The sequence below is a fragment of the Geotrypetes seraphini genome, chromosome 5 (assembly GCF_902459505.1).
Source record: "Geotrypetes seraphini chromosome 5, aGeoSer1.1, whole genome shotgun sequence".
Classification (NCBI taxonomy): Eukaryota; Metazoa; Chordata; class Amphibia; order Gymnophiona; family Dermophiidae; genus Geotrypetes; species Geotrypetes seraphini.
Window position 1 is genome coordinate 47,454,135 of NC_047088.1, and position 23,213 is coordinate 47,477,347.

The window sequence follows — 23,213 nt, forward strand, 5'->3', positions numbered from 1 at the left end:
AGCAAATTCACATTCAAACAACATACATATGAAAGTTCCAGCATGAGTAGTACAATTCCAGCATTTATTTGAAGATTGAAGAGCTGCTATAAAAAATTTATGAGGGCTCAATATAACCCTATGATTAAGAAAATATATAGATTGTAAGGTCAAAGACGGTGATAAGGGTCTTGAAGTTTTTGTCCAGTAGTATGTCTATTGATCTTCAGTGAGATCATGACCAGTTTCTGTTGCCCATTTTTTTCCTAATTGTTATTTACACATGTAGCCAATCTACACATGTAAATGTCACTCTTTATATGTGCAGATGCTTTTAATATGAATTGCATGTATTTTGCGGTATATCAAATTTAATAAATCAAATCAAACTATGTTTTTAGAATCACTTTCTGTTTACTGTTTGTTTTCCTTGTTGCTAGTTAAAAGTGATGTTACAGTGATGTTGGGAGAACATAGAAAAGTGCTTCCCCTCCATTCCAGAAGCCTGCCGCAGTTAAAACGGACCACATTCAGCTGGAGGCAGTTGGTACTCTGTATTGTAAGCACTGCTGGTTTTTTTAAATTATTATTTAGTAAGGTGGGGGAGGGTGATAAGATTAGTTGAACGAATCAGTATGGGGGAATTCAATCCAGGAATGGAAAAAGCCATCATTGAAGTCAAAAATTTGGCAATAGCTATACCAGGCACATCTCCCAAGTATCACGTAATGAGTTTAAGATGCAGGAGCTATATGGAAATACATTTTATTGAGCTTACTCAAATGTATTTGATTAGGCAGCATATTCTAAAGCAATATGATGCTGACCCAAAATACAAAACTGTTGTCTAGATAGTGGATTATAGTTTCACAACCAAAATATCTTTATTTCCATGTAGATTATATAGCTTCTGGTCTATAAAGTTCCTGAGTGGGTAATATGACTGAATATAGATGTTTTCATATTAGAAAATTACAGGTGAAAAGCCTCCATTATTTTGGTTGAAAATTTCTGAGAGTCATCCTTTGTTGTATGTTTCTCTTCTTTCTTTTAGTGCTGAAGCTTATTCAGGTGCTTTACAATTGCTGGCATCATATGGTGCCAGCAAGGAAAGAAAAGTGCTCAAAGTTGTGTGCTAGTTGGAAATTTGGGTGCGCAGTTGTATACAATCTGAGGGCAAGTATGCAAAGCATCTGAACCAAGAACGTTTTCCTCTTTCACTGCCTTAACCATGTTTTTCCCACTCCCTGAAAGGCTTCATTTAACACCAAACTAACTCTGCTTCAGAAAGCAGGTGAAAGCTTGCCTTCTCACCCAGGCCTTTAATGGAAGAAGTAACTAACTTGCTAGTCACTCACAAAAGGAGTGACAGTTGGCTGCACATACTATAGCAGAACATGTTTATCCACTCCTACTCTAGCTGAGAAAACTTTCAAGCACCATTCTGTCTTCATGTGCATCTTTCTTCAAATCAGTCCCTTATTTTTTCACTTCTATTACTCTTTATATATATATGTATACTCCTTCTTTGCCTATACCTTTGCTATCCAAATGTTTTATTGTGTATTGTGATGACATTGTAATGTAGCATACTATGTCATACTTTGTATTGTTATTTGAATACCTTTACTGTTGTAATTGCCTAATACCGAGGTTTCACTTTTTCTTGCCTGCCTGGAGTGAATTCCTTCAGAAAGGCAGTAATTAAATCCAAATAAATAAATGAAACACAGAAGTGCAGTGCTTTCTCTCTGTGGCCTTTCTGCCAGCCCTGCAGCGAACACTCTACTTATGTCTGCTAAGATATAGGCTCAGTTACACCTATCATCCATTAGCATTGGCAGCGGAACAATTTTTTGTTTGGGGGGACCAAAAGCTACGCCCAGACTCCACCCAAGCCCCACCCCCTGTCTATCTCCAAGCACCACCCATGACCCCACCCCCATAATAATGATAGAATTTATTGTAATACCATTTTTTCCATTCATTTTTCATATATACACACACATTATAATCTTATTAACAACACATAATGGTTAATCACAAAATTAAACTACACAAAGCACAATGTAAGTTTCTCAACATTCATTCCTACTAGAACACCTGGCCTCAGTCACACATCCAGAGCACAGATAATAACCCCTATGCAAACACAGGACCACAAACTAAAAGTACTAATATACACAAACAAAACCCTAAGATGCCAGACTCTACATGCATTATAATACCTGAGAAATAGAAAGAAATTTATTTCTTCCTGAACAGTGCAAAATATAGACAGAAGATATAAATTCTCAAAACTGACACATTTCAATCAGTAAATCAGTAAATAATATTCCTTATCTTTGTGGTCTGGTGATCTAATCATCTTTTCCCAATCTCTGGTTGCACTTCTTTCTGTCTGTGTTCTTGTGTTTCTATGTACTTATTTATTTGCTGTTTTTCTCTCCTTCTTCACTCTCTGCCCTACATTCATCTTTGGTGTTTACTTTTAACAGTCAACTTTCTTACATTTTTCTGCTTTCTTCTCAAAATCTACTTTTCCATGCCTTCCCTTCCCATCTATCCATGTGTACCATTTTCTCTCTCTTTTGTCTCATCTATTCCCATCTATCCCATAAGAAGCATTTCTTCTCTCTTCCCTGCTACACTCATTGCTGTGCACCATATCTTCCCTCTCTCTTCCCCCTTCCCCTCCATCCCTGTGCACCATCTCCTTCCTCTCTCTCCAGTGGTCTGACATCAGTCTTCTTTCTTACACCCTGATATGGTCTGGCATCTTTGTCCTCTCCCATGGTCTCTCTCCTTCCCTCCCTCTTCCTATGGTCCAAAATCTCTCTCCTCTCTTTCCTACAATCTGGTATCTCTTTCTTCTCTCCTTCCTTTCTCTGGTCTGGCATCTTTCTTTCACCTTCCAGTGGTCTGACAACTTTCTCTCTCTCCTTTCATCACCCTGCTCCAGAATCTGACATCTCTCACTTCTTTGAGTCATCTGTCCTCCCTCCCAGTATAATATTTTTCTTTCCTTCCTTTCCACCACTATCATATCTAACAATTCTCGGTCTTCTTCTTTTCACTATGTATACCATCTCTCTTTGCTTCCAACTCCATGCACCTATGTACAACAATTTTCTTTTTCTCTTCCCTCCCCCACTGGCAGCATCTCTTTCCCTCACTTTCCAGCACCCCATCCGTGTATCATCTGTCCTTCCCAACCTCCTCCCAGCCCATGCAACATCTGTCCTTCCCTGTCTCCCCACAGCTGATGCAGAATATGTCTTTCCCAACCCCCTCCCAGCTTGAGCAAGATATGTTCTTCCCTGCCTTCCCAACTACCCTCCCATGCTATATCTCTCCCTTTCCAACTATCCTATCCTTCTATTCTATATATTTCTCTCTACACCATCCCCAGGACCACCTTTCTCTTTCCTTCTTCCCTTCAAGTATCTCATTCCCATTTCCTTCACAGCATCCCACGTCCAACTGCTTTCTTTTTCTATCCCTCCAGACCATCACTAGTTCCCCCATGTTTCTGGCACTATAAGTCACGCTCTACCCGGCATATCTTTGAAACCCATCCCCCATTCTACTTTTTTTTTTTTTTTTTAACCCAGTCCTGGGGGTTTTCTGGCCTGGCATGTCCTCCCCCTTCACCATCATCTTGCATTTTTGTTACAGGAAAATGCTGGTTGTAGCAGCGACTTTGAAATGCAGCCTGTGGCCTTCCTCACCGCGCTCCTTGTACCGCGGTCCATCCAGGTTGAAAAGGGAAGTTGTCATTTGGGCGGAACACAGAACAAGGAATGCGGGGAAGGAGTAAACAGGCTGCATTTCAGAATCATTGCTGCAGCCGGCATTTCCCTATAACAAAAATGTCAGCGGTGTTGAAGGTTGGACTGGCATGCCTAGCTTCCCTGTTCGCACCCCCCCCTAATGCCGGCCCTGCAGCTCCAGACTTCCCTACAGCTGCCCCCCTCCCCCTCTGGGTCACAGTCATGGCACAGTGTCCACCAGATAAGGTTTCTAACGTCAGCCTGCCCCGGAACTCTTCATTCAGCAGCTGCCCACCTAGGTGGGAACAGGCAGTCGCTGCTGAATGAAGTTTCAGGGCAGGCCAATGGCAGAAGTCTCATCTGGTGGATGCTGCGCCGCAACTGCCGGGACATTTAAAATAATAGTGATCCAAGGGGGGTTAGGGAGGTGGGTGTGCAGGTGTGGGGAAGTCCGGAGCTGATGGTGCCATAGGGTCCCGCTGGGGGGAGGGAGGGAGGAAGGAAGAAGAGGAGGTAAACTTGGGGAACTGAAGTATCAGTGATTTTTGGGGAGGCCACAGTCCCTATAGCCCCTGTTACAACACCTATGGTACAGCCCACCAGTACCCTCCACTTTGTGTATCTCCCTTGTACCCACAGCCTGTCCCTGTCTCTCCAGCTGTCACTTGTGTGATGTCAGGAAGAAAGTAAGCACGTGTAGCCTTCTCACTAGTTGAAATGTGATGGTGAAATGCATTACCCTTCAGCTTTGCCAAATGTGCTTGCAGTTGGACATGGAATTTATTATACTTGATGGAAATAACCTGCCTTCCAAAAGTCCTGCAGAGCCATATGTGAAGATGGGACTTTATATTTATTTATTCAGTTTTCTATATTGTTCTCCCAGGGGAGCTCAGAACGGTTTACATGAATTTATTCAAATACTCAAGTAATTTTCCCTGTCTTTCCTGGTGGGCTATCTAATGTACTTGGGGCAAAGGGAGATCAGGTGATCCAGCTTGGGTTCGAACTCATGACCTCAGGCTATCAAAGGCTGCAGTTCTAACCACTGCACCAAACATAGTTTGGTAAAAGATAGCATGGTAAATATTGTCTGACAAAATGCCCCCCCCCCCTACTACACCACTGCCTAAGCAACAGCTTTGATGACATGATGTTTCCCAGTCATACTGTAGTTGCAGAAGTACTTGCATCTAATGGGTGGGGGTGGGGTGGGAAGAGAATAAAAGCATAACAAATCTTACCAAAGCAATACCCTGTTCTTAATTGACTGAAGAACCTATAAATCAAAATATCTGCGTTGGGATGTGTGGGAAGGAATTAAACACTAAACAGAGACTTTCCTCAACTGCTGTCTATGCCCTAATCTGATTTTAGGCTCTTAAATGCAACCTAAAATATTGATCTAGACTAAAACACTTTTTATATAAAACCCTAACAGAGACTCTAAAGCAGAGTTGTCAAATCTCAACCCTCGCTAGGTCAGGTTTTCAGGATTTCCACAATGATTATGCATGAGATCTATTTGCATACTTTCCTGTTTCAAGATGCTTTTGATATGGATTAACACTTTCCCACTTTAAGATGATAAACAGAAGAGATCCCCCCTATTATACTTATCCTCCCCTTACCTCTTTCTACGTTAATTGAAATTTTACTTCCCTTCCCCAGCTTCCACACTTGTTTCCTGTCTGTCTAGTCTGTCTTCTCCCTCCCTAATTTTTTAAGTTTATATATATATATTTAATTTAAACTTTTACTGTTTTTATCTATTGTAAACCGTCTAAATACATGGAATAGACGGTATAACAAAAAATTAATAAACTTGGAAACTTGGAATGGAAGCAGTACTTGCAAATACAGTGGTACCTTGGATTACGAGCATAATCCGTTCCAGGAGCATGCTCGTAATCCAAAATGCTCGTTTATCAAAGCGAGTTTCCCCATAGAAAATAATGGAAACTCGCTTTGATACGTTCCCACCCCCCCACCCCCGATAACCGGCATCGCCCCCCCCCGCTCACAAAGGCCCCCTCGCTCCAACCGGCACCCCCCCCCCCACCGCGCGAACCGGCCCCCCCCGCCAGTACAACTTAAATCTACCCACCTCCCCGTCTAGCACCGACAGCGGCACGCAGGCACAGCTCGTGTGCCTAGAAGATCTTCCGGCTTCGGTTCATACACAAAGCGCGCCTTTGTCCCGGCGCGCTTTTGACCTGACACCTCCGGGTTCTGCCTGCCTTGAGCAAGCATCTGCGATCCTGAGAGAGGTGGACAGCCACATAGCAGGAGGCAGAGAGGACCGGCTGGTGACATGTCTCCCGGGGGCGAGGACAAAGGACATCTCCGACAGAATCGAGAGAATCCTGGAAGGAGCTGAGACGGAGGAGACAGCTGTGATAATCCACGTTGGAACCAACGACGTCAGCAGAAGGAACTACAACAGGACTACACTGACCGAACAGCTTAAGATCCTGGGGAGGAAACTGAAGCTAAGGACAAGGAAGATAGCCTTCTCAGAGATCCTGCCAGTACCAAGGGCGGATGCAAGGAGGCAGACCGAGCTGCAAGCAATAAACAGGTGGCTGAGGAGATGGTGCGAAGAGGAGGGTTTTCACTTTGTACGAAACTGGACAACCTTCCTGGGGAAAAACAAGCTCTACAGGAGGGACGGACTGCACCTGAGCACAGCGGGGACGAGGATGCTGGCACGAAACATCCAGACCAGCATAGACATGGCTTTAAACTGAGGGGAAAGCCGACAGTCAATCTGACATCGACACATCGGACCAGAGTATCAAACAAGGATACTGAACAGGGAACAGGCGATAGAGAGCTCGAGACTGAGTGGACATTTTTTGTAAATAAAACCAAGGATGCAATGCAGGGGCCTAAGGAACAAATGAAGCTAAAAAGCGGAAAAAGGAGGAAACAGTCGGAGCCAAAAATGGGGAAGCAGACTGAGGACGAAACAGACGCACCACAGGAGGAGGATGAGCGGAACGAGATTCAGGGACTGGCAGCCCATGAGGAGATCGGCAGGAGCACCAAACCACGAGGAAAACCAACAGAGAAGACTGAGGACGTCACAGACACACAACAGGAGGAGGATGACCGAGATGAAGCTCGGGGGCTGGCGAACCACGAAGAGGACTGCAGGAGACCCAAAACACGAAGAAAACCAAAAGAAAGGGCAAAAACCTGGGTCTTAAACTGCCTATACACAAATGCTAGGAGCCTAAGAGCCAAAACGGGTGAACTAGAAATCATTGCCAGCAAAAAGGACCTGGACATAATTGGAGTTACAGAAACGTGGTGGACTGAGGACAATCAGTGGGATGTGGCCATACCAGGGTACAAACTATACAGGAGAGACAGGACACATAAAAAGGGTGGAGGAATAGCGCTGTACATAAAAGACTCCATACCCTCAGCCAGGATGGAAACAACAGTACGGGCGGATGGCTTGGAATCACTATGGGTTAAGCTACAGGGAGGAACTGGGGCAGACATTAAATTGGGTCTGTACTACTGCCCACCTGGACAACCGGAAGAAATCGACCAGTACATGGAGGCTGAACTGAGGCAGGTATGCAGAAGCGGAAATGTGGTGGTGATGGGGGACTTCAACTATCCTGGGATAGACTGGAGTATTGGACACTCAAACTGCGCAAGGGAGACCAAATTCCTAGAGGTCACGAGGGACTGTTTCATGGAGCAACTGGTCATGGAACCAACACGGGGCGATGCCACTCTTGACCTAATCTTCAACGGACTAGGGGGGCAAGCAAAGGAGGTGGCGGTATTAGCCCAGCTAGGTAACAGCGATCACAACACGATCCAGTGCAGGCTAGAAATTGGATCATCAAAGGGGAAAAGAACCACAACGACGGCACTCAACTTCAAAAAAGGAAATTATGATGCCATGAGGGAAATGGTGGGAAAGAAACTCAAAGGCAACATAGGAAAGATGGAATCCGTAGAAAAAGCCTGGACCTTACTCAAGGGGTCTGTGCACGAAGCACAAAACCTGTACATCCCCAAGTTCAGGAAAGGGTGCAAAAAAAATAGAACAAAAAACCCAGTGTGGATAACAAATGCAATGAAGAAGGCGATAAGCGACAAAAAAGCATCATTCAGAAAATGGAAAAAAGACCAATCAGAGGAGAACCAAAAAGTGCACAAAGAACACCAGAAGGAGTGTCACCGACTGGTTAGAAAAGCAAAAAGGGAATACGAAGAGAGACTGGCAGAGGAAGCAACAAACTTCAAGTCTTTCTTCAGATACGTCAAGGGGAAGCAACCGGCAAGAGAAGAAGTGGGACCATTGGATGATGGAGATAGAAAGGGAGTAGTAAAAGAAGAGAAAGAGATAGCTGACAAGTTAAATGAGTTCTTCACGTCAGTCTTCACGAGGGAGAATACAACCAACATTCCGGAACCCGAGGAAATCGTAATAGGAGACCAAAATGATAAGCTGGTCAATTTAAAGGTAAGCCAAGAGGATGTACTCAAGCAGATAGACAGACTAAAAAGCGACAAATCGCCAGGTCCGGACGGCATTCACCCAAGGGTACTCAAGGAACTAAAAAACGAAATAGCGGAGCCACTTCGACAAATATGCAACCTATCCCTAAAAACCGGAGAGATCCCGGAGGACTGGAAAATAGCAAATGTCACGCCCATCTTCAAGAAGGGCTCAAGGGGCGACCCAGGAAACTACAGGCCGGTGAGCCTGACCTCAGTCCCGGGAAAGATGATGGAGGCACTGATTAAGGACAGCATCTGTGAATATATCGAAAACAATGTGCAGCTAAAACCGAGTCAGCATGGCTTCTGCAAGGGTAGGTCTTGCCTCACAAACTTATTGTACTTCTTTGAGGGGGTGAACAGCCAGGTGGATAAAGGGGAATCTATAGATATCATTTACCTCGACTTCCAAAAAGCCTTCGACAAGGTACCACACGAGAGACTGCTCAAAAAGATATGGAACCACGGGGTGCAAGGGGAGGTCCACCGATGGATCAAAAACTGGCTGGCGAACAGGAAACAGAGGGTTGGCGTAAAGGGCCATTACTCGGACTGGAAAGGGGTCACGAGCGGAGTTCCACAGGGGTCGGTGCTGGGACCGCTCCTGTTCAATATCTACATAAACGACCTAGAAGCGGGAACCAAGTGTGAGGTCATAAAATTTGCAGATGACACCAAACTATACAGCAGGGCTCAAACGAGGGAAGACTGCGAAGATCTCCAAAAGGATCTAACGCAGCTGGAAAAATGGGCCGAAAAATGGCAAATGAGCTTCAACGTAGGGAAATGCAAGGTCATGCACGTGGGGAAAAAGAACCCGATGTTCACTTACAAAATGGGGGGAACACCACTAGGGGTCAGTAACCTGGAGAGAGACCTGGGAGTGATGGTAGACGCAACACTGAAGGCATCGGTGCAGTGCGCCACGGCCTCAAGGAAAGCTAACAGAATGTTGGGTATCATTAAGAAGGGTATCACGACCAGGACGAGGGAAGTCATCATGCCGCTGTATCGTGCAATGGTGCGGCCGCATCTGGAATACTGTGTCCAGTACTGGTCGCCGCACCTCAAGAAGGACATGGCGGTACTAGAGGGAGTACAGAGAAGAGCGACTAAACTGATAAAGGGAATGGAAAATCTCCCATATACCGACAGATTAAAGCAGCTAGGACTTTTCTCCCTGGAAAAGCGGAGACTTAGAGGAGACATGATAGAAACCTTCAAGATCCTGAAAGGCATAGAAAAAGTAGACAGGGGCAGATTTTTCAAATTAAGGGGCACCACAAGTACAAGAGGGCACTCGGAGAAACTGAAAGGGGACAGGTTTAGAACAAACGCTAGGAAGTTCTTCTTCACTCAGAGGGTGGTGGATACATGGAACGCGCTTCCAGAGGCTGTGGTAGACAGGAACACATTAAATGGTTTCAAAGAAGGTTTGGATAGATTCCTAGAAGAAAAAGGGATTGAAGGGTATAGATAGATATAGACCACTGCTCAGGCAATGGGCTTGATGGGCCACCGCGGGAGCGGACCGCTGAGCAGGATGGACCTCTGGTCTGCTTCAGCGGAGGCAACTTCTTATGTTCTTATGTTCTTATATAATTCTTGTGAACTGGAAATATTTTTCCAATATTATTTATAATGAATGGTGGAACACAGTTTGCTTATGCATTATGCTTATGCTTATTGCATTATGAAAGAATTGCTACTGAACGGAAAAATTGTGTTAAGGAATTTCAGAAAATGTGGGCACCAGTGATTACCAGAATGATACCCCCACCCATGACACCAAAGCTTTCAAGTGAGCTAATATACTACATATCATAAGCTATATTTTGTTCGTAATATTATCTACAGCATTTCTCACTTTTTATATATCTCTTAGTACATCATCATAACTGGGACTTATATATACAGTACTAGGCTATCATTGTAATAATGCTTTGTAATAACTCACGACTATATGGGATGTATGTTACAGGTTACTACTATTTTTGTTATCTTGTTGTCTATTGACCTTACATATTCATACTTGTCATAAATTACTGGATCAAGTAATGGATTTTTGTAAGTTGTAAAAATATAATAAAGAATATTGAACTTAAAACAAAAAACAAAAAAAAATGGTCTGAGGTCACCTCAAATCCATGAGGGCTCCAGGATTATTACCACAGTACATAAACTGATCCACATATATTTCATGCATATTTACTGTGGCAGTCCTGAAAACCCAGTTGGTCACATGTAGTCTCAGGACAGGGTTGGTAAATATAAAAGAGTTAATTAGATCTGCACAGACACAGGGGTTACCAAGTGTACTGGATATCTGTATATCCTTTTACTTTTGAGTGATCACACTTCTAACCCCTACAACCTTCCCCCCTCCCCAGAAAAATAAGTCTGCAATTTTAAAAATGGTTCTTCAGGATCAATTTATTTAATGGAGAAGAGACCTGGGAATATCTTGAGGCAAGGCAGTACAAATAGTCCAAGCAGAAAATGGAGTATGCCAGTCTATCTTTATTTCTATCTTTTTTCTTTCTGTCGCTCTCCCTGCCCAGACCCTCACTGAAGCCGCCTTCCAGCGGTGCCAGCTAAGGGATCCATAGTAACATAGTAACATAGTAGATGACGGCAGATAAAGACCCGAATGGTCCATCCAGTCTGCCCAACCTGATTCAATTTAAATTTTTTTTTTTTTTTTTCTTCTTAGCTATTTCTGGGCAAGAATCCAAAGCTTTACCCGGTACTATGCTTGGGTTCCAACTGCCGAAATCTCTGCTCATCTACACCCTCCCAGCCATTGAAGCCCTCCCCTGCCCATCCTCCACCAAACGGCCATACACAGACACAGACCGTGCAAGTCTGCCCAGTAACTGGCCTTAGTTCAATATTTAATATTATTTTCTGATTCTAAATCTTCTGTGTTCATCACACGCTTCTTTGAACTCAGTCACAGTTTTACTCTCCACCACCTCTCTCGGGAGCGCATTCCAGGCATCCACCACCCTCTCCGTAAAGTAGAATTTCCTAACATTGCCCCTGAATCTACCACCCCTCAACCTCAAATTATGTCCTCTGGTTTTACCATTTTCCTTTCTCAGGAAAAGATTTTGTTCTACGTTAATACCCTTTAAGTATTTGAACGTCTGAATCATATCTCCCCTGTCTCTCCTTTCCGCTAGGGTATACATATTCAGGGCTTCCAGTCTCTCCTCATACGTCTTCTGGCGCAAGCCTCCTATCATTTTCGTCGCCCTCCTCTGGACCTCCTCAAGTCTTCTTACGTCTTTCGCCAGATACGGTCTCCAAAACTGAACACAATACTCCAAGTGGGGCCTCACCAATGACCTGTACAGGGGCATCAACACCTTCTTCCTTCTACTGACTACGCCTCTCTTTATACAGCCCAGAATCCTTCTGGCAGCAGCCACTGCCTTGTCACACTGTTTTTTCGCCTTTAGATCTTCGGACACTATCACCCCAAGGTCCCTCTCCCCGTCCGTGCATATCAGCTTCTCTCCTCCCAGCATATACGGTTCCTTCCTATTATTAATCCCCAAATGCATTACTCTGCATTTCTTTGCATTGAATTTTAGTTGCCAGGCATTAGACCATTCCTCTAACTTTTGCAGATCCTTTTTCATATTCTCCACTCCCTCTTCGGTGTCTACTCTGTTACAAATCTTGGTATCATCTGCAAAAAGGCACACTTTTCCTTCTAATCCTTCAGCATGCCCTTTCCTTAATCCAACTGTGGTCAGTTGCCCGCACACTCCTGGCGGGGGAGGGGAGGGGTTCCTTTGGCTCTCGTTTGCTGAGGTGGTGGTGGGCCACTCCATCCATGCACTCTCTCTCCCCTACCTGCACTCCAAATGCCTGCTTCGCTTACCAGCTCAAAGCCTCTCTCTCTAGTGGCTATCCCATGTCTCTCTTCTCCTCACCAACCCAGGCCCCAACTCCCAATCAGGAATCTCTTTCCGCCCCTACCCAACTATCATTCTCCTCCTTGTCCTCCATCCTCATCTCATGATTGATTCCCTTGCTCCTGCCCCCAGCTGACCATCTAACCTGCCTGTTCCTTCTTCGGACAGATGGGAATGATCTCCCTCTCCCCCCTTGCTCCAGGGGAGTTTACTTTGGGGGGGCGTCACAGTCGCAGGCATCGGGAGTTTTTGTTGTTGCAAGCTCCCCTTTCCCCCTACATGCCAGCGATTGTTGGGGCTTTTTTTTTTGTTTTTTTTTCAACAGACAGAGAGTGGGCGGGAGGGGGGAGTGGCTGCCGTGGTGATCTGGCTGATTCCCTTGCCGGAGTTATTTTTCAGTTTAAAGGTGCCGCGGCGGCTCCTCTAACGATCCCCGCCTGCATTAGAAGTCTTCTCTGAAGCAGGTGCGGCTCGTGACAGGAGCCGCGGCAGCACCTTTAAACTGAAAAATAACTCCGGCAAGGGTGCCGGCCAACTGGCAGTTCAAGTCGGAGCTTCGGTCTGGCCTGCTCCCTGCTCGCCTTGCCGTATTCTATTTTTTAGTTGAAAGACGCGGTGGCGAGAAGGCGAAAGTTGTTACGTCGCGCTTTATTGTTGGCATCCTCAAGGGCCTGCTCAAGGTGTGTAATGTGTGACGTATGTTTATGTAGCTCTTGTAGCGACTCTTCCGCCAATTTTGATTTAATTTCAAGCATTTCAGTGCGCTGTTTTATGCTAGTGAATTATTCTTTAATATTAGTCATATCCGCCCTCATTTCAGAAATATCCCGCCTTGTCTCAAGAATCAGTTCTCAGATGGATAATAGTTCCTCCATTAAGGAGGCCGTGGTAACTTCATCCAGTTTTATTGCGGTGTTTTTGTGTGGAGAGACAGGCTCCAGAGACATGTGCTTGTTAGGTTTACTAGATGCCATGTTTAGACACTAAGTAGTCTGAAAATAACTTCCCGTTATCAATTTAAAAATGTTTATCTCGATTCAAAGATTTAGATGTGCTGGAGCTCACTCGCCACACGTCCATCATGATCAGCACTCTCTAGCGCCCCCCCCCCCTCCCCCGGTACGGTTGCAACTTGAATATTGTGTGCAGTTCTGACTGCCGTATCTTAAAAAAGATAGAGCAGAATTAGAAAAGGTACAAAGAAGGGAAATGAAAATGATAAAAGGTTTCGGACGACTTCCCTGTGAGGAAAGGCCAAAGTAACTAGGACTCTTCAGCATGGAGAAGAGATGGGTCAGGGGTGATATGATAGAGGTCAATAAAATACTGAGTGGAGTGGAAAGGGTAGATGTGAGTTGCTTGATCACTCTTTCCAAAAGTACTAGGACTAGGGGGCATGCAATGAAGCTACTAAATAGATTTAAAACCAGAGAAAATATTTCTTCACAATGTGTAATTAAACTCTGAAATTCGCTGCTAGAGAATGTGGTGAAATCAGTTAGCTTAGTGGGGTTTAAAAAAGGCTGGGCTAATTTTCTAAAAGAGAAGTCCATAGGCCATTATTGAGATGGCTTGGGGAAATGCACTGCTTATTCCTAGGATAAGCAGCATAAAATCTGTTTTACTATTGGGATCTTGCTAAGTGAAAGGTACTTGGAACCTGGGTTGGCCACTGTTGGAAACAGGATACTGGGCTTGATGGACCTTCGGTCTCTCCCAGTATAGCAATTCTTTATGTTCTTATATTCTTAAAAGTGCTGTCACCAATTAACAAGTCAAGCTGCAAAAAAAAAAAAACACCAAACAACTTCAGTGTAAAATGTGAATAGATGTACAATTTTTGACTGCCTAAACCAAGCCTGTGACTCACCCCCTTTGAATCTCAGCATTGTTGCAATCTACTCATGTAAATGCCAGCATCTATTTTCAGGGTGCTTATATCTGGTAAGTAAGCACGGTTTTAGAACCAGTTTCTGCTTTTTTTTTTTTTCTGTTTCCCCTGTTGCTAGGTAAAAGTGATGTTACAGTGATGTGGGGAGAACATAGAACAGTGCTTCCCCTCCATTCCAGAAGCCTGCTGCAGTTAAAACGGACCACATTCAGCTGGAGGCAGTTGGTACTCTGTATTGTAAGCACTGCTAGTTTTTTAAAAATTATTATTTAGTAAGAAGGGACTGATAAGATTAGTTGAACAAATTACTATGGGGGAATTCATTCCAGGAAAGGAAAAGGCCATCAGTGAAGTAAAAAACTTGGCAATAGCTGTTCAGAAAATGATAGTCATTTTGGTTCTATACCAGACACATCTCCCAAGTATCAACTAATTGTAAGATTTCTATAGTATTTTTGAGTTTAAGTTAGATGCATAAGCTAAATGGAAAGAACACAACATTGATGAATGAATTATAATCTATTTGAATAATTAGCGCACTCTGACCTATGTGATACTGACTCAAAGTAATGGGCACTGAATTATAATTTCACAAATTATCTTGATTTCCATGTATATTATTTAGCCTCTAGTCTGAAAAGATTGTGAGTTATATGAATAATTATATTTTTTTCATGCTAGATGAAAATTTCTCAGATTCTTTCATTCTATTTTATTTTTATGTTCTTTCTTTTAGTTCTGGAACTAATTCCAGTGCTGTTAACTTGCTGGCATCTCATGGTGCTAGCAAGAAAAAGACAGAGCTGCAATCACTACTCCCCCTAAGGATTGCACATCTGCAGCCATACAGCATTTCTCAAGAAGCTATCTAATGCTGTTTAAACCCCCTTTTTGCAAAACCGTTATGCGGTTTTTAGCGTCGGCTGTGGCAGTTACAGCTCTGATGCTTATAGGAATTCTGTGAGCATTGGAGCTGTTACCACCATGGCCGGCGCTAAAATCTGTACTACAGTTTGTAAAAAGGAATGTAAATGTTTTTATTCCCCTAAATGTTTTATTTTGTATTGGTTTACTCTAACCCACATATATCATTTATGATGAGTGGAAAAGAAGTAAATGAATGAATGCATGTTGTACCTCAAGCTGTGCGAAGTCTAGTGGGAGAGTATGAGGAGCTTTTGGAGTTTATCCTGTTACCCCCACTTTTCTGTGCTTCTAGTATTGTCTCTATGTGGGTGTGGGTGGGGGGTGGATAGATTTGGGTTGAAGCTGTCAAATGCCCAAGCATTTTCCTTATAGGTAGGATATTTATGCCCCTAAAATGGTTCACAAAAATCCATTTGTCAGTTCATTTTACTGGTTATTATATTGTTATTTTCTGTGACGAAGTATTGCTTTGAAAAGGATGGCGCCTCATGATGTAAAGCTTTAAAATTCATCACCTGTGAGAGGGGTGGGGGAATAGGAGACTAGGGAGGTAACAATTGGTAGGGAATGGAGATATTAGAGAAGTAAGAGAAGATAATGGAAAGCTGGTTAAGTAAGTAAAAGTTGAAAAGAGGGGGAAGAGGGAGACATTAAATCTACCTTTAGGTAGATACAAGGGCAGATGAAAGAAATGGGGAAAACGATAAAACCAAAGCATAACTGTCAGAAACAGTTGAAAGGGATGAAGAGAAGACAGGGAAACTAAAGAAACAAACAGAAAATGAGATTCTGGAAAAGGACTTTGGAAAACAGCAACAAGAGGAAGTGGTAAATAAAGACCGAATGGATAATATAATGATCACACAAGATAGATACCTTCTTATCTGAGGCCTGTTCTCATAATATGGTGCCTGACATCTTTGCACAAAAGTAAATGTTGACTCAGGGCACCACAACCTCTTGAGCCAGCCTTGATTATTATATTACATTGCATTCCAAAGTATGGCAGGTTTTAACCATGAATGGTGGTTCTCTCAGGGCACCACTTATTATTAGTCACCCTTATAACTATGATAGCGCTATCAATGTGCAGAAAATTGCTGTACAGTCCATTCTTAACCTGTACTTAAGTTGCTGTATAATCCTTGAACTACTGTATAATCGCTGTACTGTCCAAATGTACTCCACAGGGAATGTTTGCTTGTAGGCTGTTCTGAGCTATCGGGATGACGGGATAAAAATCGAAATAAATAAATTAAATTAAATTGAAATGTACTTTTTCTATTATTTATGATTTCCATTTTTTTTCTTTTTTTTACATTAATGAAAGTAAATCTAATGTCTCTGTCACAAGACAGGACTGTGAAAGAGAAATGCTAAACTTACTCCCTCTTTTACAAAGCCACACTAGCAGCTGCCACGTGGTAACGGTCCCAAAGCCCATAGAGATTTAAAGGGCTTTGGGGCTGTTGACGCCCGGCTTTTCAAAAGAGGGGGTTAGTTTTGCCCATACAGGTAAGGAACAACCCTATAGTGCTAATGGAAACAATTGATCTGCAGAACAATTAGAGCTGCAAATTCCATCGGTAAAAGAGCTGAGGCTAACAATTCCGTTGTATAGGGCCAAGGGAATGGAATAATCTCCCCCAAGTACATTCATTGGCAACAGAATATATAGAATTTTAAAAGATTGCTTAAACGGCATCTTTTTTGCCAGATGAAATACAAGGTGTGAGACTGTGATGTAAAGAAGAGATAATAACAGTAAGGTGCTGGTCGCCTATTTATTTTACTGTTTGTATTTTTGCTTTGTGTTCCTAATAGTGTCTTGTATTGTTTGTTTATATATTGCTGATTATGTATGTACCGGTAATTTTGTAACCTACCCTGATAAGGGCAGGATATAAATAAATAAACCAAACCAATCGCTTTGTAAATGAGTCACTCACATTGCATTGTAGATGTCTGAGCAACCTCATAAGAACATAAGAACATAAGAACTGCCATCTCCGGATCAGACCCATGGTCCATCAAGTCCGGCGATCCGCACACGCGGAGGCCCAGTCAGGTATACACCTGATGTAGTTTTAGTCACCCATATCCCTCTATGCCTCTCATAAGGAGATGTGCATCTAATTTGCCTTTGAATCCCAGCACAGTGGATTCCTTGATAACCTCCTTTGGGAGAGCATTCCAGGCGTCTACCACTCGCTGCGTAAAACAGAACTTCCTGACATTTGTCCTGGACTTGTCCCCCCTTAGCTTCAAACCATGTCCTCTTGTCCGTGTCGTGTTGGACAATGTAAATAATTTATTTTCCTGCTCTATTTTATCGATGCCTTTCAGCATTTTGAACGTCTCGATCATGTCCCCTCGCAGCCTTCTCTTCTCAAGGGAGAACAGTCCTAGTTTCTTGAGTCGTTCCTCATATTCCAAGTTCTCCATACCTCTTATTAACTTCGTTGCTCGTCTCTGCACCCTCTCTAACAGTTTTATATCCTTCTTTAGGTTGGGAGACCAATGTTGGACACAGTATTCCAAGTGTGGTCTGACCATTGCTCTATAAAGCGGTATTATGACTTTCTCCGATCTACTCGTGATTCCTTTCTTTATCATGCCTAACATTCTGTTTGCTTTCTTTGCCGCTGCCGCGCATTGTGCCGACGGCTTCAGGGTCCTATCTATCAGTACACCCAGGTCCTTTTCTTGTTCGCTCTTACCCAGAGTTGCGCCTGACATTCTATACTCGTATTCCTTATTCTTACTACCTAAATGCATTACTTTGCATTTCTCCACGTTGAACTTCATCTGCCATTGATCTGCCCATTTCTCTAACTGATACAAGTCGCTCTGGAGTTCCTCGCTATCCTCCTGCGATCTGATTGCCCGGCATAGCTTTGTGTCGTCTGCAAACTTAATGATCTCACTGGATATTCCGTCTTCCAGGTCATTGATATAAATATTAAATAGGATCGGCCCAAGCACGGAGCCCTGGGGCACACCACTAGTCACTTTCTCCCAGTCTGAGAACTTTCCATTTATGCCCACTCTCTGCTTTCTGTTTTCCAACCATTTGCCTATCCACCTTTGTATATCTCCCTCTATTCCATGGCTTTGTAGTTTCCTGAGAAGCCTTTCATGTGGAACTTTGTCGAATGCTTTCTGGAAGTCCAAATATATTATGTCCACCGGCATTCCACTATCAATTTGCTTGTTCACGGTCTCGAAAAATTGAAGTAAATTCGTCAAACATGATTTCCCTTTCCTGAACCCATGTTGACTGGGTTTCATCAAGTCGTGTGTATCTAGGTGCCGGACTATGCTATCCTTGATCAGTGCTTCAACCATCTTTCCAGGGACAGACGTAAGACTCACAGGTCTGTAGTTGCCCGGTTCCCCTCTCGATCCTTTTTTGAAAATTGGCGTGACATTCGCTATCTTCCAGTCTTCTGGTATCTGTCCAGTTCTGATTGTCAGATTGGCAAGTTTCTGCAATATCTCTCCGATTTCAACCTTCAATTCCTTTAAAACTCTCGGGTGAATTCCATCCGGTCCAGGGGATTTGTCACTTTTAAGTTTGTCGATCTGGTAGTATATCTGGTCCAACTCCACTTCAACTGTGGTGAGGCTGTCTTCTATTACTCCACTAAACACTTTCACTGCTTCTGGTATTTTAGCGGTATCCTCCTCCGTAAAGACGGACGCAAAGAAGGAATTTAGTTTGTCAGCAATTTGTTTATCTTCCTTGATGTACCCTTTCCTTCCCTGGTCGTCCAGGGGTCCCACCGCCTCTTTTGCGGGTTTTTTCCCTTTCACGTATCTAAAGAAGGGTTTGAAGTTTTTGGCTTCTTGCGCTATTTTTTCCTCATAGTCCTTTTTGGCATCCCTCACCGCCTTGTGACATTTCTTTTGATCATCTTTATGTATTTTCCATGCTTCGGTTGTTTTCATGTGTTTCCATTTTTTGAAAGAGTCCTTCTTTTCTTTTATGGCTACCCTCACCTGTCTGGTAAGCCATGCCGGTTCTCCCTTACCTTTTGTTCTCCCCTCTTTGGAGATCCTTGGAATGTGGAGATTTTGTGCTTCTGAGATAGTATTTTTCAGTAGGGACCATGCCTGGTCTACCGTTTCAAGTTTGTCCACCTTTTTCTTGAGTCGTTGTTTCACCATGGCTCTCATGCGATCGTATTTGCCCTTTTTAAAATTAAAGGTTTTGGTTAAGGTTTTGGCACGTTTTCTATTCCCGATGTCAAGCTTAAAGTTGATCACATTGTGATCGCTCGTCCCCAGCGGTACCGTAACTTCTACTTCTTTTGTCGGTCCCGTGAGGCCATTTAGTACCAAGTCCAGGGTGGCGTTGTCTCTTGTCGGCTCCTTTACCAATTGTTCCAGGAAGCAATCCCCTAGCACCTCCAAGAACTTGGCCTCCTTGCCGCAGTTGGAGGTTCCTAGTTTCCAGTCTATCCTCGGGAAATTGAAGTCTCCCAATATTATTATATTGCCCGTTTTGCTTTCTTGTTTGATTTCCTCTATCATTTCTGAGTCAGTTTCCTCCGCCTGTCCTGGGGGACGATAATAAAGGCCAATTTTCGTGTCTGCGCTGTTTTGGCCAGGAATCTTGACCCAGAGGGACTCTAGCTTCTCTTTTGTTTCCGTTGTAGCCACTTCAACAGATTTTATTCCTTCCTGAACATATAGGGCAATACCTCCACCCTTCTGCCCTACTCGATCTCTTCTATATAGTTTGTATCCCTGCAGTACGGTGTCCCATTTGTTTTCTTCATTCCACCATGTTTCTGTTATGCCAATGATATCCATGTTCTCATGTCTTGCTATCGTCTCTAGTTCTCCCATTTTGTTTCCTAGACTTCTAGCATTTGTATACATGCATTTAAGTTCCCTTCGTGTTACCTTTTTGGACTTTCTACTCTTGGTTGTCCTTACAGTTTCCTTTACGGTATCCTTTACTGCTCCTGTGTTATCTCCCATGTTTGTTGTGTGGTCATCCCCTCCTGTGTCTGGGTTGTCCTCACCCCCGGATACTCGTGTGCTTTTTCTATAGACTGAATTACTGGAGTTAATATGGCTGCATTCAAATTTCTGCTTTGAGCCCTACTAATTGTAGAAAACACAGTCACACTAGGCCTATTGCCCTTTACTTTCTAAAGTAGTAGTTTAAATTTGTAAACCTTTCTTCATAGGTGGGTTCAAATTCCTAACTGTGTTACCGAGTTCTTTGGTGGTATCAGTCAAACATATGGTGAAATGCAAAGTTTCCTAACACTGCCCTGGAGTTACCTTTAATTGATCAGTTTTCCAGGATTACAACAGTACCCCCAAAAGATCTATATTTCTTGGGTATTCATTGGAGCAAACCTGAAAACCCAGCTAGCTAGATTTACCCTCAGGACAGGATTAGGAAACACGGGTGTAATAGATCAGCCCTGATGTGCCACTCATAATGCAAAAAGGTTAATTAGACCTGCACAGACACAAGGTATATTAAGGTTTTTGCTACAGGTCCTTTTTCTCTTGGGTGATTTTATTTTATTTATTACTGTATTTTTCACTCCATAAGACACACTTTTTCCACCTCCCAAAAGGGGTGGAAAAGTGGGTACCTCTTATAGAGCGAATACACTTTCCGCCCCAGGACCTTTTTATAGTTGCAGTGGTCCAGCGCACTCTCCTGCTGGATGGCTAGCTTTGGTAGCGGAGTGGCGCAATGCAAGAGCGCAACCTTTGCACTTCCTACATGGTCCTGCGCTGCTCAGTGATTGGTGCTGGACCAGGCAGGAAGCGCAAAGATCGCACTCCTGCGTTGCACCGCTCTGTTACCGTCCAGCAGGAGAGCGTGCTGGACCACCACAACTTTAAAAAGGTACTGGGGGGGTGGGAGGGCTGTGGGCGGCTTCGGGCTGTGGTCTGTGGGCAGGCTGCTTTGGCTGCAGGAGGGCTCCTTCGCTGCAGATGAGCTGCTTCAGGATTTGGGTGGGCTGCTTCGGGTTGCTTTGGGCTTCCTAGCACCGGATGCACCAGGCTACCATGTAGAGAAGGAAATTTTTTTTCCTTGGTTTTTCCTCCTCTATAAGGGGGGGGGGGGTGTCTTATGGACGGGTGCATCATATAGAATGGAAAATATGGTAACTTATGTAAAACCCCCTAGTGGTGATATGATGCAATTACATTACAATTTGAATTATTACAATTAAATGCATTAGATCAATGGTGTCAAGTTCAAACCCTTTGCAGGGCCACATTTTGAATTTGTAGGTACTTAGAAGGCCGCAGAAAAAATAGTTAATGTTTTATTAAAGAAATGATAATTTTGCATGAGGTAAAACTCTTTATAGTTTACAAATCTCCCCCCCCCCCCAAGGCCTGCATGTTCCTCCATTCTTTGCAGCATCCTCCAGCTTCCCCCCAGGCCTCCCAGTCTTAGTTTCAGCTCGTTACCGCAGCCTGCAGAGAAGATCGTCGGTGCTTTAACGTTCCTTGCAAGCTGCCATTGGCCTCCGCAGCACGTTCCCTCTGCCGCGGTCCCACCCCTCTTCTTACTTCAGGGGCAGGATCGCGACATGCTGCTGAGAACGACGGCAGCCTGCAAGGATCGCTCCACACCAGCAATCCCCTCTGTAGGCTGTGGTAATTATCTGAAGGTAAGAACGGGAGGCCAAGGGGGAAGCCGGAAGATGCTGCAAAGAGCGGACAGCACTAGTACAGACAGCTCTAATACAGACTGCGGGCCACAAAATAGTACCTGGCTGGCCACATGTAGCCCCCAGGCCACAAGTTTGAGACCACTGCATTAGATGTTATAATTATGGACAGATGTTTCAATAGGTTTCCACTTCAATTCACACCACCATAGATGTTAAATATTTAAATATTTGTATTAATTTGTTATAACTTAAAAAACAATAATTGAGGGTAAAACTAAATAGGTATGTCCAACAATTGTTACTATCAGAAGTTGTTTAAACAAGGTAAATTAAATTTAAATATAACTGAATAGCAAAGCTAATTTGCCATTCATTTGTGATCAAATTTACATTGATCATTATAGTTAGTGATAATATTCAAACCTCAAACAAATATGTCACGCCTTTCAGCTTAATACCAACTTAGTTCCAGGATTTCTAGAACCACAGGTATTTGTCTTGGTGACTCTTAAATCTAGAGAGTATTTCTCAGTCCCAAAGTTCAATGAAATACAAAAAGTATATGTCTGTAAACGCACAAAAATAAACCATTAAAAAAAATACCTGAGTTTTGCCCTGCCATCTGTTGGAATCAGGAGCTCCTCTGAAGGTCTGAATGTTTGTTACTATCCTATATGTAAACAAATGAAAGGAAACATTATCCTAATTTCCCTGGATAAATGCTGGCTAAAGTCAGTATCTTCTTAGATTTCTAACTAAATCTGCAAAAGAACAGATAATTCCTTTACCTCTAAGCTGAGGTTGCAGGCTGTTCATAGTGAAGTAATATTATATCACTCATTAGAAGTAATAGAAACATGACATGCAATTCTGGCAGTGTTAATCTGGCGGAAACTAGCATAACTTCTTTCTGAAACTCCAGGGACTTGACTAGAGCATGACAACTTTACCCAGCTAAAACACAGCCTAGGTCTTTTTCATAGTTCATTCAGTAGGTTCCAAGCCTAAGAATATCTTCTACATTGTGCCATATTGTCGTCTTAGGAGCTATTTGGAATGTCCAGTCCAAGAGCAAAGCTGAATTTGTCCATAGGAGCCAAAAGCTCACCTAGGGAAGGTATTTTTCATTCAGCTTCCTCATACAGGACAAGAATAAATGGGGACCTTTAGGTCCTGATTCTGCAAATGGGCATCCCCGACTGTAGGTGGCGGTAGACTTCAGGGAGTCCTGCTGGCTCAGCTGACCGTGGATTCCTGTGCTGCGATCAGCTCAGCGTTTACTTTTGCAATTGAAAGGTGGGATTCTCTTACTGGCGCCGGTTGACATGGGTGTCAGTTAGAGAATCAGGGGAAGGGGAGGGGGAGGGGGAGGAGGGTTAGGCATCTGTTCTTTAGGGCAGATACAATTCTGCATAGGGTGCTGATATGCAATTCTCAGCTGCTTCTTAGGTGGTCGCTGAGACCGGCGTCCTATACAGAATCAGCTTCTTAGGGCTTGCACAAATTATACTTGCAGTTTCACAAG

At 43.5% G+C, this 23,213-nt stretch overlaps 1 protein-coding gene across 1 annotated transcript in view; it reads left to right on the plus strand.

Annotated features, from left to right (window-relative positions):
* The first annotated feature begins 463 nt into the window (after positions 1-463).
* LOC117361417 (sodium- and chloride-dependent neutral and basic amino acid transporter B(0+)-like) overlaps positions 464-23,213 on the plus strand; it is a 154,848-nt gene continuing 132,098 nt past the window's right edge. The window contains exons 1-2 of the mRNA XM_033946717.1: positions 464-538; positions 14,218-14,336. The gene's annotated coding sequence lies outside the window, so the exon portion shown is untranslated. The remainder of the gene's footprint in view (positions 539-14,217; positions 14,337-23,213) is intronic.